The sequence below is a fragment of the Armigeres subalbatus genome, unplaced genomic scaffold (genome assembly GCF_024139115.2).
Source record: "Armigeres subalbatus isolate Guangzhou_Male unplaced genomic scaffold, GZ_Asu_2 Contig1343, whole genome shotgun sequence".
Lineage (NCBI taxonomy): Eukaryota > Metazoa > Arthropoda > Insecta > Diptera > Culicidae > Armigeres > Armigeres subalbatus.
In genome coordinates this window covers 85,329-98,780 of record NW_026942114.1, presented here as the reverse complement: position 1 = coordinate 98,780, position 13,452 = coordinate 85,329, and the positions used below count along the sequence as shown (strand labels likewise).

Sequence of the window (13,452 nt, the reverse complement as noted above, 5' to 3'; positions counted from 1 at the left end):
AGACAACAGTCTTCTTAGGTTTCATATTTTATTAATGATAAGTGAATGTTTGTAGTCCGTACATGAAATATTTTGTATTGTTTTATTTTGTCTTATTTTGTAATGATGCTAAACAGGTGTGGAGTATTTACGCCATATTCAGTTTGCTACAGGGGAAGTCGCTCAATATAGATTTTTTTCATCAGGCTTCATTATAGAACTGTGCTGAAATAAATACTAAATGAAGAAACAACTACTTGGCTCTACAACTTTACGATATCACCAACTAGTACTACCTCGTACTTTCGAAACCGGATCCTTAGTAGACGCTGCGTGGTCTTCCCAAAGGTTGGAGTGTATTGTTATCCAATTTGGAGCACATCCAATGGATGATCATTGCACCCCTAACCTCAGCTTCCTCTCCTAACTACTTCCAAATTTACAACCGCTGCTGTTTGAGTTCATTATCCAAGACATGGATAGGCACGACTTCTTCTCCACCGTCGGATACTTTGTTACTCGTAGAATATAGTACAGCTTCTCAAATTTGTCATGGTCCTCGTTGCAGTTATATTAATAGTCGATATTATCCAGCCTCGAGCTCGACTGCACTTTCCCATTTTGAACATCTGGGACGTTAGGAGTATTAAAAACCCGACAATGCGCTCTCGCTTTTGAAGCTTTTGTAGACTCTTTTGCATGCCTACCGGAGTACGGTCGTTATCGTACTTTGAATTTTGGCTTAGGAGTACGATTATACCCGTATGGTGTAAATAGCAATGTAAGCTAATTTACAGACAACTAATGACCAATGCACACACTCCAATAACAAACCCGGGAAGAAGGAAAATAAAGAATTTGCATGTTGTCTTGCAAAATATAGATTTCTAGAAAATATCTCGCCGATTACATGAGTCTCATAAATCTTGCCGATTTACAAACAAAACGGTTATGAAAGCTAAATCATTTTGGATGTTCTTACTTGGCTGATTTCTTACCGTTCCATCTTCCATTATTTACATACCAAATGCTGGCATTGATTTTAAAACGTTAATATTTGATCTGAATTTAATGGAGAACTTGAATCGCGGATAAATATTTTCATTCTTTACTGCTACTGATAGCTCACCCGACTGTATGCTTTGACGTAATTGAATGCAACACACATAACTGTGCTTCGCACTTGCACCCACCCCACACCCACAGAAGAAATATTTTGAAGCACTTGTTTGCGTCAAGTCATTCTCACCTGGTCCATCGAAACCCCTTTTGCCTAATCGACACAACTCGTGTGCCAAACGATGGCATTTGCGAGGAATAAACCTAACTGGAAAGGCCTCGTCCGAAAAAGAAGATATATTTAGGAAAACCCCACTCAGATCGTATCCACTTAATTACCCATCTGCCACCATTGCGATGATGATTCCATCGTGGTGGATGGACGAGAAGATTGATGCAACCCATCAACGCCAACGATCCACCTTCTCCCATCGCCACGGCGGGCGGCTTGCCATCGTGCAAGACAAGAACCGTTTTGTGGGTGAACGGCATGACGCGTCGGCTCAGTTCTCCAAACTCCGGTAGCCGCGCGGTCGCTCCTCCATGATGGGCTTCGTCTCCAGGTTTCTCAAGCCTCGGTGTTACGAATTTGAATAACAATGAAAATTGAGTTATAAACGGTTCGGCGCACATTTCGTTCTAGCTGTTTCGGCGCGGCCTGCCTGCCACCGACTGGCAGAGATGCGGATGGAAGCAAGGTGACGCTGCTGCCGGCTGGCATGGCGCTACGGTAAGGCCGTGGTTGTCCGAATTCTACGCAGTTGACTGGAGTTGTTTTTCTTTGGAATGGAACAGTTTGGGACAATATGCTGAACGACGGCGATGACGACGACGGCAGCAACGGGGGAGATGCGAAGATGGTTTTGTGCAGCGGACTTGCCGAAGAATGTTAGCTATTTAGGCGGCACTGCGAGGGGTTGATTATATTTTTCAGTGGGGGGCTCTCGATTAGTCATTAAGTAATCTGGCTGAGATGGGTCGGTTAGTTGAATGCCAGAATGTTTTTTTCTCAAACTTTATTTTAAGTGCTATTTCATCATTGTTCAAAACATATTGAATGATTAGCATGGGAAATTAATAAATCACGTGCCGTGCAGAAGCAATCGGCATTGTTTGGCAAAACCTGTTAGAAATAACGCATAAGTCGACTTGCTGAAATGGTGGAAGTCCTTCAAAGAAGTTCATGGTTGAATGTGTCTGTAGACTTACCGTGTCTATGAATAAATGGTTCAGGAGAGTTTCAATAGATTCGTGTCTTTTGATTACCAGTGCATCCTTCATAGTTTTTTATTTACAGTATGTTCGCTGGAAAATGTGCTACCAATATTATTTTACGGAATATTAAAGTGTACCATGCCAGATATTTGAAGCAATGAATAAATATGTTTGAGTGTTTAGAAAATACCAACGATCATTTTCTCTCATCTCAACTATGCCCAACTACATTTCCGTCGTTTTCACTCACTAATATCTTGCTCTTGTTGAACAGGAAGCAATATTAAAAATTGCACCTGAATATATGATTTGAATGTCAGTATATGCAATGGATAAGCATGAATTAATAACATGAGATATTAATCATATCTTACAAATAGCATGACATGATATTCTCAAGATATTGTAGTGCAAAATGTTTAAATTGACATCAGATCTTTCATCTCTTATATTAATTATGTTCACATTTCTTTTCTTATTATATCACGATTTGTTATTAATGAACTATTTTCGATTCGCGGGACAGAAAGCTTTTGAAATGAGGCTTTATGAGGCTCTTGGAAGGAGTCTTCCGAGCCTCTTGAAATGAGGCTTTATGAGGCTCTTGGAAGGAGTCTTCCGAGCCTCTTGAAAGGAGGCTTCCGAGCCTCTTGAGAGGAGGCTTCCGAGCCTCTTGAGAGGAGGCTTCCGAGCCTCTTGAGAGGAGGCTTCCGAGCCTCTTGAGAGGAGGCTTCCGAGCCTCTTGAGAGGAGGCTTCCGAGCCTCTTGAGAGGAGGCTTCCGAGCCTCTTGACAGGAGGCTTCTGAGCCTCTTGACAGGAGGCTTCCAGGCCTCTTGACAGGAGGCTTCCAGCCTCTTGACAGGAGGCTTCTGAGCCTCTTGACAGGAGGCTTCTGAGCCTCTTGAAAGGAGGCTTCCGAGCCTCTTGAAAGGAGGCTTGAGGCCTCTTGAGAGGAGGCTTCTGAGCCTCTTGAAAGGAGGCTTCTGAGCCTCTTGAGAGGAGGCTTCCAGGCCTCTTGACAGGAGGCTCCTGAGGCCTCTTGACAGGAGGCTTCCTGAACCTCTTGACAGAAGGCTTCTGGAGCCTCTTGACAGAAGGCTTCTGAGCCTCTTGACAGAAGGCTTCTGAGCCTCTTGACAGGAGGCTTCTGAGCCTCTTGACAGGAGGCTTCTGAGCCTCTTGACAGGAGGCTTGGAGCCTCTTGACAGGAGGCTTCTGAGCCTCTTGACAGGAGGCTTCTGAGCCTCTTGACAGGAGGCTTCTGAGCCTCTTGACAGGAGGCTTCTGAGCCTCTTGACAGGAGGCTTGAGCCTCTTGACAGGAGGCTTCTGGAGCCTCTTGACAGGAGGCTTCCGAGCCTCTTGACAGGAGGTTTCCAGGCCTCTTGACAGGAGGCTTCTGAGCCTCTTGACAGGATTCTTCCGAGCCTCTTGACAGGAGTCTTCCGAACATCTTGACACGAGACTTGTGAGCCTCTTGGCAGGAGGCTTCCGAGTCTCTTGACAGGAGTCTTCTGAGCCTCTTGACAGGAGGCTTCCTGAGCCTCTTGACAGGAGGTTTCTGAGCCTCTTGAAAGAAGGCTTTTGGAGCTCTTGACAGGAGGCTTCTGAGCCTCTTGACAGGAGGCTTCTGAGCCTCTTGACAGGAGGCTTCCTGAGCCTCTTGACAGGAGGCTTCTGAGCCTCTTGACAGGAGGCTTCCTGAGCCTCTTGACAGGAGGCTTCTGAGCCTCTTGACAGGAGTCTTCTGAGCCTCTTGACAGGAGGCTTCTGAGCCTCTAGACAGGAGGCTTCTGAGCCTCTTGACAGGAGGCTTCTGAGCCTCTTGACAGGAGGCTTCTGAGCCTCTTGACAGGAGGCTCTGAGCCTCTTGACAGGAGGCTTCTGAGCCTCTTGACAGGAGGCTTCTGAGCCTCTTGACAGGAGGCTTCCTGAGCCTCTTGACAGGAGGTTTCCGAGCCTCTTGACAGGAGGCTTCTGAGCCTCTTGACAGGAGGCTCTGAGCCTCTTGACAGGAGGCTTCCAAGCCTCTCGACAGGAGGCTTCCGAGCCTCTCGACAGGAGGCTTCCGAGCCTCTCGACAGGAGGCTTCCGAGCCTCTCGACAGGAGGCTTCCGAGTCTCTTGACAAGAGGCTTCTGAGCCTATTGACAAGAGGCTTCTGAGCCTATTGACAAGAGGCTTCTGAGCCTATTGACAAGAGGCTTCTGAGCCTATTGACAAGAGGCTTCTGAGCCTATTGACAAGAGGCTTCCTGATCCTTTTGAAAGGAGGCTCTGAACCAGTTGAAAGGAGGCTTCTGAGTCTCTTGAAAGGAGGCTTCTGAGCTTCTTGAAAGGAGGCTTCCTGAGCCTCTTGAGAGGAGGCTTCCAGCCTCTTGAGAGGAGGCTCTGAGCCTCTTGAGAGGAGGCTTCCTGAGCCTCTTGAGAGGAGGCTTCCAGGCCTCTTGAGAGGAGGCTTCCAGCCTCTTGAGAGGAGGCTTCCAGGCCTCTTGAGAGGAGGCTTCCGAGCCTCTTGACAGGAGGCTTCCGAACCGCTTGACAGAAGGCTTCCGAGCCTCTTGACAGAAGGCTTCCGAGCCTCTTGACAGAAGGCTCCCGAGCCTCTTGAAAGGAGGCTTCCGAGCCTCTTGAGAAGAGGCTTCCGAGCCTCTTGACAGGAGGCTTCCAGGCCTCTTGACAGGAGGCTTCCAGGCCTCTTGACAGGAGGCTCTGAGCCTCTTGACAGGAGGCTTCTGAGCCTCTTGACAGGAGGCTTCTGAGCCTCTTGACAGGAGGCTTCTGAGCCTCTTGACAGGAGGCTTCTGAGCCTCTTGACAGGAGGCTTCTGAGCCTCTTGACAGGAGGCTTCTGAGCCTCTTGACAGGAGGCTTCTGAGCCTCTTGACAGGAGGCTTCTGAGCCTCTTGACAGGAGGCTTCTGAGCCTCTTGAAAGGAGGCTTCCGAGCCTTTTGAAAGGAGGCTTCCGAGCCTTTTGAAAGGAGGCTTCCGAGCCTTTTGAAAGGAGGCTTCCGAGCCTCTTGAAAGGAGGCTTCCGAGCTTCGTGACAAGAGGCTTCCGAGTCTCGTGACAGGAGGCTTCCGAACTTATTGACAGGCGGCTTCTGAGCCTCTTGACAGGAGGCTTCCGAGCCTCTTGACTGGAGGCTTCCTGAGCCTCTTGACAGGAGGCTCTGAGCCTCTTTACAGGAGGCTTCTGAGCCTCTCGGCAGGAGGCTTCCGAGCCTCTTGACAGGAGGCTTCCGAGCCTCTCGGCAGGAGGCTTCCGAGCCTCTCGGCAGGAGGCTTCCGAGCCTCTTGACAGGAGGCTTCCGAGCCTCTTGACAGGAGGCTTCCCAGCCTCTTGACAGGAGGCTTCCCAGCCTCTTGACAGGAGGCTTCCGAGCCTCTTGACAGGAGGCTTCCGAGCCTCTTGACAGGAGGCTTCCGAGCCTCTTGACAGGAGTCTTCCGAGCCTCTTGACAGGAGGCTTCCGAGCCTCTTGACAGGAGGCTTCCGAGCCTCTTGACAGGAGGCTTCCGAGCCTCTAGACAGGAGGCTTCTGAGGCCTCTAGACAGGAGGCTTCTAAGCCTCTTGACATGAGGCTTCCGAGCTTCTTGACAGGAGACTTCCAAGCCTCTTGACATGAGGCTTTTGAACCTCTTGACAGGAGGCTTCTGAGCCTCTTGACAGGAGGCTTCTGAGCCTCTTGACAGGAGGCTTCTGAGCTCTTGACAGGAGGCTCTGAGCCTCTTGACAGGAGGCTTCCTGAGCCTCTTGACAGGAGGCTTCTGAGCCTCTTGACAGGAGGCTTCCTGAGCCTCTTGACAGGAGGCTTCTGAGCCTCTTGACAGGAGGCTTCTGAGCCTCTTGACAGGAGGCTTCTGAGCCTCTTGACAGGAGGCTTCTGAGCCTCTTGACAGGAGGCTTCTGAGCCTCTTGACAGGGAGGCCTGAGCCTCTTGACAGGAGGCTTCCGAGCCTCTTGACAGGAGGCTTCTGAGCCTCTTGACAGGAGGCTCTGAGCCTCTTGACAGGAGGCTTCCGAGCCTCTTGACAGGAGGCTTCTGAGCCTCTTGACAGGAGGCTTCTGAGCCTCTTGACAGGAGGCTTGAGCCTCTTGACAGGAGGCTCTGAGCCTCTTGACAGGAGGCTTCCTGAGCCTCTTGACAGGAGGCTCTGAGCCTCTTGACAGGAGGCTTCCGAGCCTCTTGACAGGAGGCTTCCTGAGCCTCTTGACAGGAGGCTTCCAGGCCTCTTGACAGGAGGCTTCCGGAGCCTCTTGACAGGAGGCTTCCGAGCCTCTTGACAGGAGGCTTCTGAGCCTCTTGACAGGAGGCTTCCTGAGTCTCTTGACAGGAGCCTTCCAGGTCTCTTGACAGGAGGCTTCCGAGCCTCTTGACAGGAGGCTTCTGAGCCTCTTGACAGGAGGCTTCTGAGCCTCTTGACAGGAGGCTTCCGAGCCTCTTGACAGGAGGCTTCTGAGCCTCTTGACAGGAGGCTTCCTGAGCCTCTTGAAAGGAGGCTCTGAGCCTCTTGAAAGGAGGCTTCTGAGCCTCTTGAAAGGAGGCTCTGAGCCTCTTGAAAGGAGGCTTCTGAGCCTCTTGAAAGGAGGCTTCTGAGCCTCTTGAAAGGAGGCTTCCTGAGCCTCTTGAAAGGAGGCTTCTGAGCCTCTTGAAAGGAGGCTTCTGAGCCTCTTGAAAGGAGGCTCTGAGCCTCTTGAAAGGAGGCTTCTGAGCCTCTTGAAAGGAGGCTTCCTGAGCCTCTTTGAAAGGAGGCTTCCAGCCTCTTGAAAGGAGGCCTGAGCCTCTTGAAAGGAGGCTTCCTGAGCCTCTTGAAAAGAGGCTTCTGATCCATTTGAAGAGGCTCTGAACCAGTTGAAAGGAGGCTCTGAGCCTCTTGAAAGGAGGCTTCTGAGCCTCTTGAAAGGAGGCTTCTGAGCCTCTTGAAAGGAGGCTTCGAGCCTCTTGAAAGGAGGCTTCTGAGCCTCTTGAAAGGAGGCTTCTGAGCCTCTTGAAAGGAGGCTTGAGCCTCTTGAAAGGAGGCTTGAGCCTCTTGACAGGAGGCTTCTGAGCTCTTGAAAGGAGGCTTCTGAGCCTCTTGAAAGGAGGCTTCTGAGCCTCTTGAAAGGAGGCTTCTGAGCCTCTTGAAAGGAGGCTTCCAGGCCTCTTGAAAGGAGGCTTCTGAGCCTCTTGAAAGGAGGCTTGAGCCTCTTGAAAGGAGGCTTGAGCCTCTTGAAAGGAGGCTTGAGCCTCTTGAAAGGAGGCTTCCTGGCCTCTTGAAAGGAGGCTTCTGAGCCTCTTGAAAGGAGGCTTCTGAGCCTCTTGAAAGGAGGCTCTGAGCCTCTTGAAAGGAGGCCTGAGCCTCTTGAAAGGAGGCTTCCGAGCCTCTTGAAATCTTGAAAGGAGGCTTCCGAGCCTCTTGAAAGGAGGCTTCCAAGCCTCTTGAAAGGAGGCTTCCGAGCCCTTTTGAAAGGAGGCTTCCGAGCCTCTTGAAAGGAGGCTTCCGAGCCTCTTGAAAGGAGGCTTCCGAGCCTCTTGAAAGGAGGCTTCTGAGCCTCTTGAAAGGAGGCTTGAGCCTCTTGAAAGGAGGCTTCTGAGCCTCTTGAAAGGAGGCTTGGAGCCTCTTGAAAGGAGGCTCTGATCCTCTTGAAAGGGGTCTTCTGAGCCTCTTGAAAGGAGGCTTCCGAGCCTCTTGAAAGGAGGCTTCCGAGCCTCTTGAAAGGAGGCTTCCGAGCCTCTTGAAAGGAGGCTTCGGAGCCTCTTGAAAGGAGGCTTCTGAGCCTCTTGAAAGGAGGCTTCTGAGCCTCTTGAAAGGAGGCTTCCGCGCCTCTTGAAGGAAGAGTGCAGAGCCTCGTGGAAGGAGCCTCACGAGCCTCTTGAAAGGAGGCTTCTGAGCCTCTTGAAAGGAGGCTTCTGAGCCTCTTGAAAGGAGGCTTCGGAGCCTCTTGAAAGGAGGCTTCCGAGCCTCTTGAAAGGAGGCTTCCGAGCCTCTTGAAAGGAGGCTTCCGAGCCTCTTGAAAGGAGGCTTCCGAGCCTCTTGAAAGGAGGCTTCCGAGCCTCTTGAAAGGAGGCTTCCGAGCCTCTTGAAAGGAGGCTTCCGAGCCTCTTGAAAGGAGGCTTCCGAGCCTCTTGAAAGGAGGCTTCCGAGCCTCTTGAAAGGAGGCTTCCGCTCTTGGACCTTTCACAACAATTAACCCTCTAACGCTCAAGACCTTCCTTAGACGGGTTACTTTGATATTTTTTTTGTAGTTTTCAACTGTTCAGATTTCTAAAAGTGTCTGATGTCTCATTCAATAAAAATCTATAGTGGTGGATAGTACAATCTAAAATATTTAACCAATTTGAAGAACTCACAAATAAAAAATTTCATTTGCTAAAAAAGTGTTTCGATCGATTTTTTAAAGTAAAATAATTATTTTTAGCGACATAAAAGCTTCTCAAATAAACGAATGATTAAAAAGTAGTTTTTTTTATCTAATTCAGTTCTTTTTCATATTTCAGGTAACTACAGTACGTTCCGTTCGGATCACGTAACCACGGAGTAAGGTATGTAAATTCCATCTGTAGGGCTGCACTTGTTTAAATTCGGTACACTTTTGTAATTCTTCTTAAACCTTGCCCAGTGTTGTACCGTGAAGCTGGACGGTATTGCACCTTCCAAAAAAAACATGCCTTCTCATTCGAAACAGCACCCAAGCATGAAAATCTTTTACGCCTTCACGCTCACCGAACCACAACTCGCAAGCCGAATCAATCAGATAAGCAGGCTGCAATCACAGGTTTCAAAAAGTGTATGCTGCCACTGCCACCAATAATAGCAAGGCACTCGAGAAACAACTCCAAGTGCTGAAATCATCCTCTGCGGGCGGCAGGCATATGATCGACCATGCGCGATAGGATGGCTCATAGAATCAATCTGATACTGATTCTGTTAGTGAATTGAATGAAGACGATTTTGCAGTGTACCATAGCGTAGGCTGAATTTGATTTTGTTACATCTTTCACGTTATGGTCAGCTGTCGGATATTCATGTCAACTGAGCTCTGTAGAGATGTTTAAAAAGGGACAAATTTCGATTATACTAACGGTTTGGCAGAGAAAAATCGTTTTTTGAACCGATCTAACTAAAGTGTGAACTACTGTACCTAATTGAGTAGCAAAAAGTAGCCAACGCAAATACCCACGTGATGTGGATATCTCATCTGTAAATCATCTCTAAATCATTTTCACACAAATTGCCAAACAAATTAATTGAATTCGCCATCAATCTTCTCCGCTGCTCGTTTCATACAATTTTTCCATCCAATCTCTCCGGTTGATGCATGTGGAGAGAACCCACTCGATACTCGTCGTCGTCGTGATAAATGTTCGTCTATCAGAAAATGACGTATTGCACACTGTTTTCGCTAAGGTTGGCGGGGTCGGTCGGTTCAAATGACGCGACTGACTATCGTGAATAGTTTGAAGTTCCAAGCAGGGTGTGTGTGTGTGATTTTGCAATTACATATTGTAAGCAGATGAGATGCACCAAGATTTGCGCCCCGGCGATGTGCATTCCAATGTGCACTTCTCGGCGGACTGAAAAGGTGGTACGGGCTCTGCAGCAAAAACTGGCAAAAACTTGTATCTAAATCATATGTTTGCGTAATCACGATTGATTACAGTCCTTTAAGGCGACAGACAGTGCAAAGACGAAGCAATTTGGAAATCAATGGAGATGGGTTTATGGAACATTTGGAAGCAAGGGAATGAAAATGAATTGCTTCGATGTACATATGCCTTTGTGTGGAATTTAAGATATCTTAGAAATCATTTAATATGAATTAAAGAGTTCGTGTTATTTCGGAGCGCATAAAGATCACAAAATTAGAAGACTTCAGATCAGCTGCTGGATCGTATGCCGCAAATATTCAAATTTCCATAGAGAAGAATAACATGTTTTCTCGTCGTTATGATTGTAAACTTAGGTATGACAAAAAAGTGTTGAAACCACCAATACCGAGGACGGCTATAAAAATAACGCAAAGGGTAGGATATTATTCAAATGATCTTGCAATATTACTTTATTCCAGATAAGATAGAAAATCGGCACAATAATATTAATTTATCATTTGATCAAATTCTGTCCGGCTTATTTTTTTGCATCTGATTGTTTTCCGTAATTGTTTCCTGATTTTGCCTGATTCACTGCATCTTTCACTATGGAAGCTCTAGCTCCACCCTGAGCTGGGTTTCCATAAACGGCTGCCCTAATAGCCTCTCCACGAAGTTGTTCATTTTTGTTCGGCATGATTATCTAAAATGAAAATTAAAAATGGTTTACGACCCACGATTCATCACTTTGCCAAAATCAATTAGTGTGGAAAGAAAAATAAAGAAAAAATTAACAAGATATTGTTAATGTCCAGTCATAAATTAGTACTAAGTTGTATGTCTAACTTTATAGTAAACATTAGCAGAAATTTAAAAAAATCTCATATCTTGTTCCTAATAAAAAATGGCAGAAACACAATTCCAAATTTGATAAAATCTGCCTTATGCAACACTGTCGTGTGCACGTGCATCATACGTTACGAAATTTTGTTTTTAATCAACAATAAAGCATAACAATGGCTTACCAAAAAATAATCCCTTATGGAATAGTTACGGCGTTGATCTTTGGTTTGAAACTGCTGCTACACACGAAGATAACTGATGCAGTTTTCTGTGCAAGCCCCTCTTTATATAGGCCATGGAATATAGATGGTGAGTTTCCTTTTGAGGCCTTCCTTAGTCTGGCTGCACGACAACAAAGCACGACCATGCTGAAGATGACTGGGTTTGATTTCTGGTTCGGGTCAGTGAAATTGTGGAACGAAAATTTTCTCAACTAGTTCCTGCCTTATGGACACTGAACCGTGAGCCAACATTGTTCCAGTGGGGGAGGTGTTGTCATACAAAAAGAAGAAGAAGAATAATAAGATAAAGAAGAAGAAGAGCTCTTATCGTTTTGAGAATTGGCCATTAACAAACTGCTGATCAGGGACATTTGCACTCTTCGAATTACAAACACGATCGCTCAACCGGACCGGTCATTAAGTTCGCGTGGGTCGAGTGGGGTAAACGATTCGACGAAATGAATCTTTGTTTACAATACATTTCCTCTGAAATTCCACTCCGGAATTCATGGATATATTGCATTATTTCCGTGCCATCATGTAAGTTTGAATAGTTCTCAAAAAATGGGTAGAACCAATTTGTTCGATGAATTAAGAATTTTCGTTCATTGAAATCTTTCGTATATATTTTTTCTGGGTTACCGGTGGACTGCTAAATTCGGGAAAATCTTGGGAATTTAAAAACACAAGGGAGATATTGATGACCCCAGGTGAAAGATATTTTTTTAAATTGGAACGCGGTTTTAAATCAAGCTGGTTGTAGGACACAACGTTGAAGGTCAATAGGTCGAAAGGTCAAAAGGTCAAAAGAACAAGAGGTTGTGTATGTGTACAAACTAACCCTCATTGTCTGGCAGTGATGTTATGGAAGAAAGCTGTCTGTTTAACAGTCAGGTTTAATCCGGGAGTTAGAAAGTGCTAGGTCTATTGCAGCTCCAGTGACCCATTTCAGACTGCCTAGTATTTCATGACTGGTCATTTTTGCTTACAATAAACCCCGCCTGTTTATGCTACCATTATCAAATGGACAATGGATCCATAAATAGACTTCCGGATTATCTAATCCAGCGCGTATTTAGTTTTTTTTTAATGAAATTAGAGTGCAAATTGAAACAATCTCACCAAATCTGTAGCATCAGCAACTATCTGGGAATCGGCTTCGTAGCGCATATAGAAGATACGCCAACACGTGAATTCACTTTCCAACGCGACCCTCAGTCAGCAACGCTGCATCCGACCTGTGGTTAATTCCAAATACCAAATTGCACTACTTAAGTGCTCAGAACAAAAACACAAGCGTCAAAACGGACTTCAACCGTAGACGGACTTCATCAATCGAAATCCGAACTCTGTTCATTTTGAATGTAACGCAGTGTTGACCTTGTTGGAACAGCTTCCTGGAGGCGTCTTTTTTTCTCCAGCACAGAACTTCCCGATCACAATCTCGCAATGCATATTCCCGAAAAACACATAACAATAATGCATAGAAATCCTAACACACAAATCTCCGGCCATTTACTAAACGAAAACACATCCACCCGCGAGCACGGCACACTTCGGTTTTTCAAAAGGTCAAAGGGACTAAAAGTTCAATACAAAATTTTCAAAACGACTTATCTGCTTTTGTAAACAAAGATTCAAACGACGATTTGACGAATCTGACAGCTCTCCCACGCAAACTAACACCATCAATAGGTAGGTGAAGGTTTCCGCTACCTGCTGATGGTGTTAGTTTGCGTGGGAGAGCTGTCAGATTCGTCAAATCGTCGTTTGAATCTTTGTTTACAAAAGCAGATAAGTCGTTTTGAAAATTTTGTCTTGAGTTGAAACAAAAAAATATGAGTCAAAAGGTCGAAGGACACAAGGTCGAAAGAACAAAAGATGGATATATTACGGAGAAAAAGAAAAATTTGGAAGGCTACGCGGAAATAACGCGCAGAGGTAAATCCCCGCATAGAACAAATCATGCATAGTGTGCGTTGATTCAAGTTTAAACATAAAAACAAAACAACTGTCATGACAGGGATGGAGTGTGCCTGCATAGACATGGAACATGGAATGATTTTTTAATTAATTTTAGAAGAATGATTTCGTGTAGGTGGATGTATGTAAGTAAACTTTTGTTTGTTTTTACAGGCAGCTTATTAGGCTTGCGTAAACCTTCTGTCTAGACGAAGGGTCGTCGTGCCAGGTCTTCCCAAAAACAGGCCTTAAGCTAGCGTGCTTTGAGCGAAAAACGTTCGCTTCGGAAGGACCTAGGAACATGTTAATACATACAGCTTTTTATAATAGCTCAACTGTGCTCGTTGTGATACCATATCACAATATCACATCTTAGGCAAGCCTCGCACTTCTCAGCGGTCAGAGGAGATGTTGCCATGACCTTGTACGGCATCCTCTATCCCGGCCAGTAAAACATTTTTATTTCAGAATCGTTATTCCCTTTATTGTTTTAGAGAGGAGTATTAGAAAACTGAAAACATAGGACTTTCTGGGAAATTCCTAAACTGATTGATTGGAGTTTTGCGATTTAATTAATTCATTTGTATTATATTTCCCACCTA

At 46.2% G+C, this 13,452-nt stretch overlaps 1 long non-coding RNA gene across 1 annotated transcript; it reads right to left on the bottom strand.

Moving 5' to 3' along the window:
- Nucleotides 1–10,276: 10,276 nt before the first annotated feature.
- Nucleotides 10,277–11,050, bottom strand: LOC134202672 (uncharacterized). Its single transcript, XR_009977299.1, has 2 exons — nt 10,850–11,050; nt 10,277–10,527 (listed from the first exon to the last, which is right to left on the bottom strand). It is a non-coding gene; the product is annotated as an uncharacterized LOC134202672 (long non-coding RNA).
- Between the last annotated feature and the right edge of the window lie 2,402 nt (nt 11,051–13,452).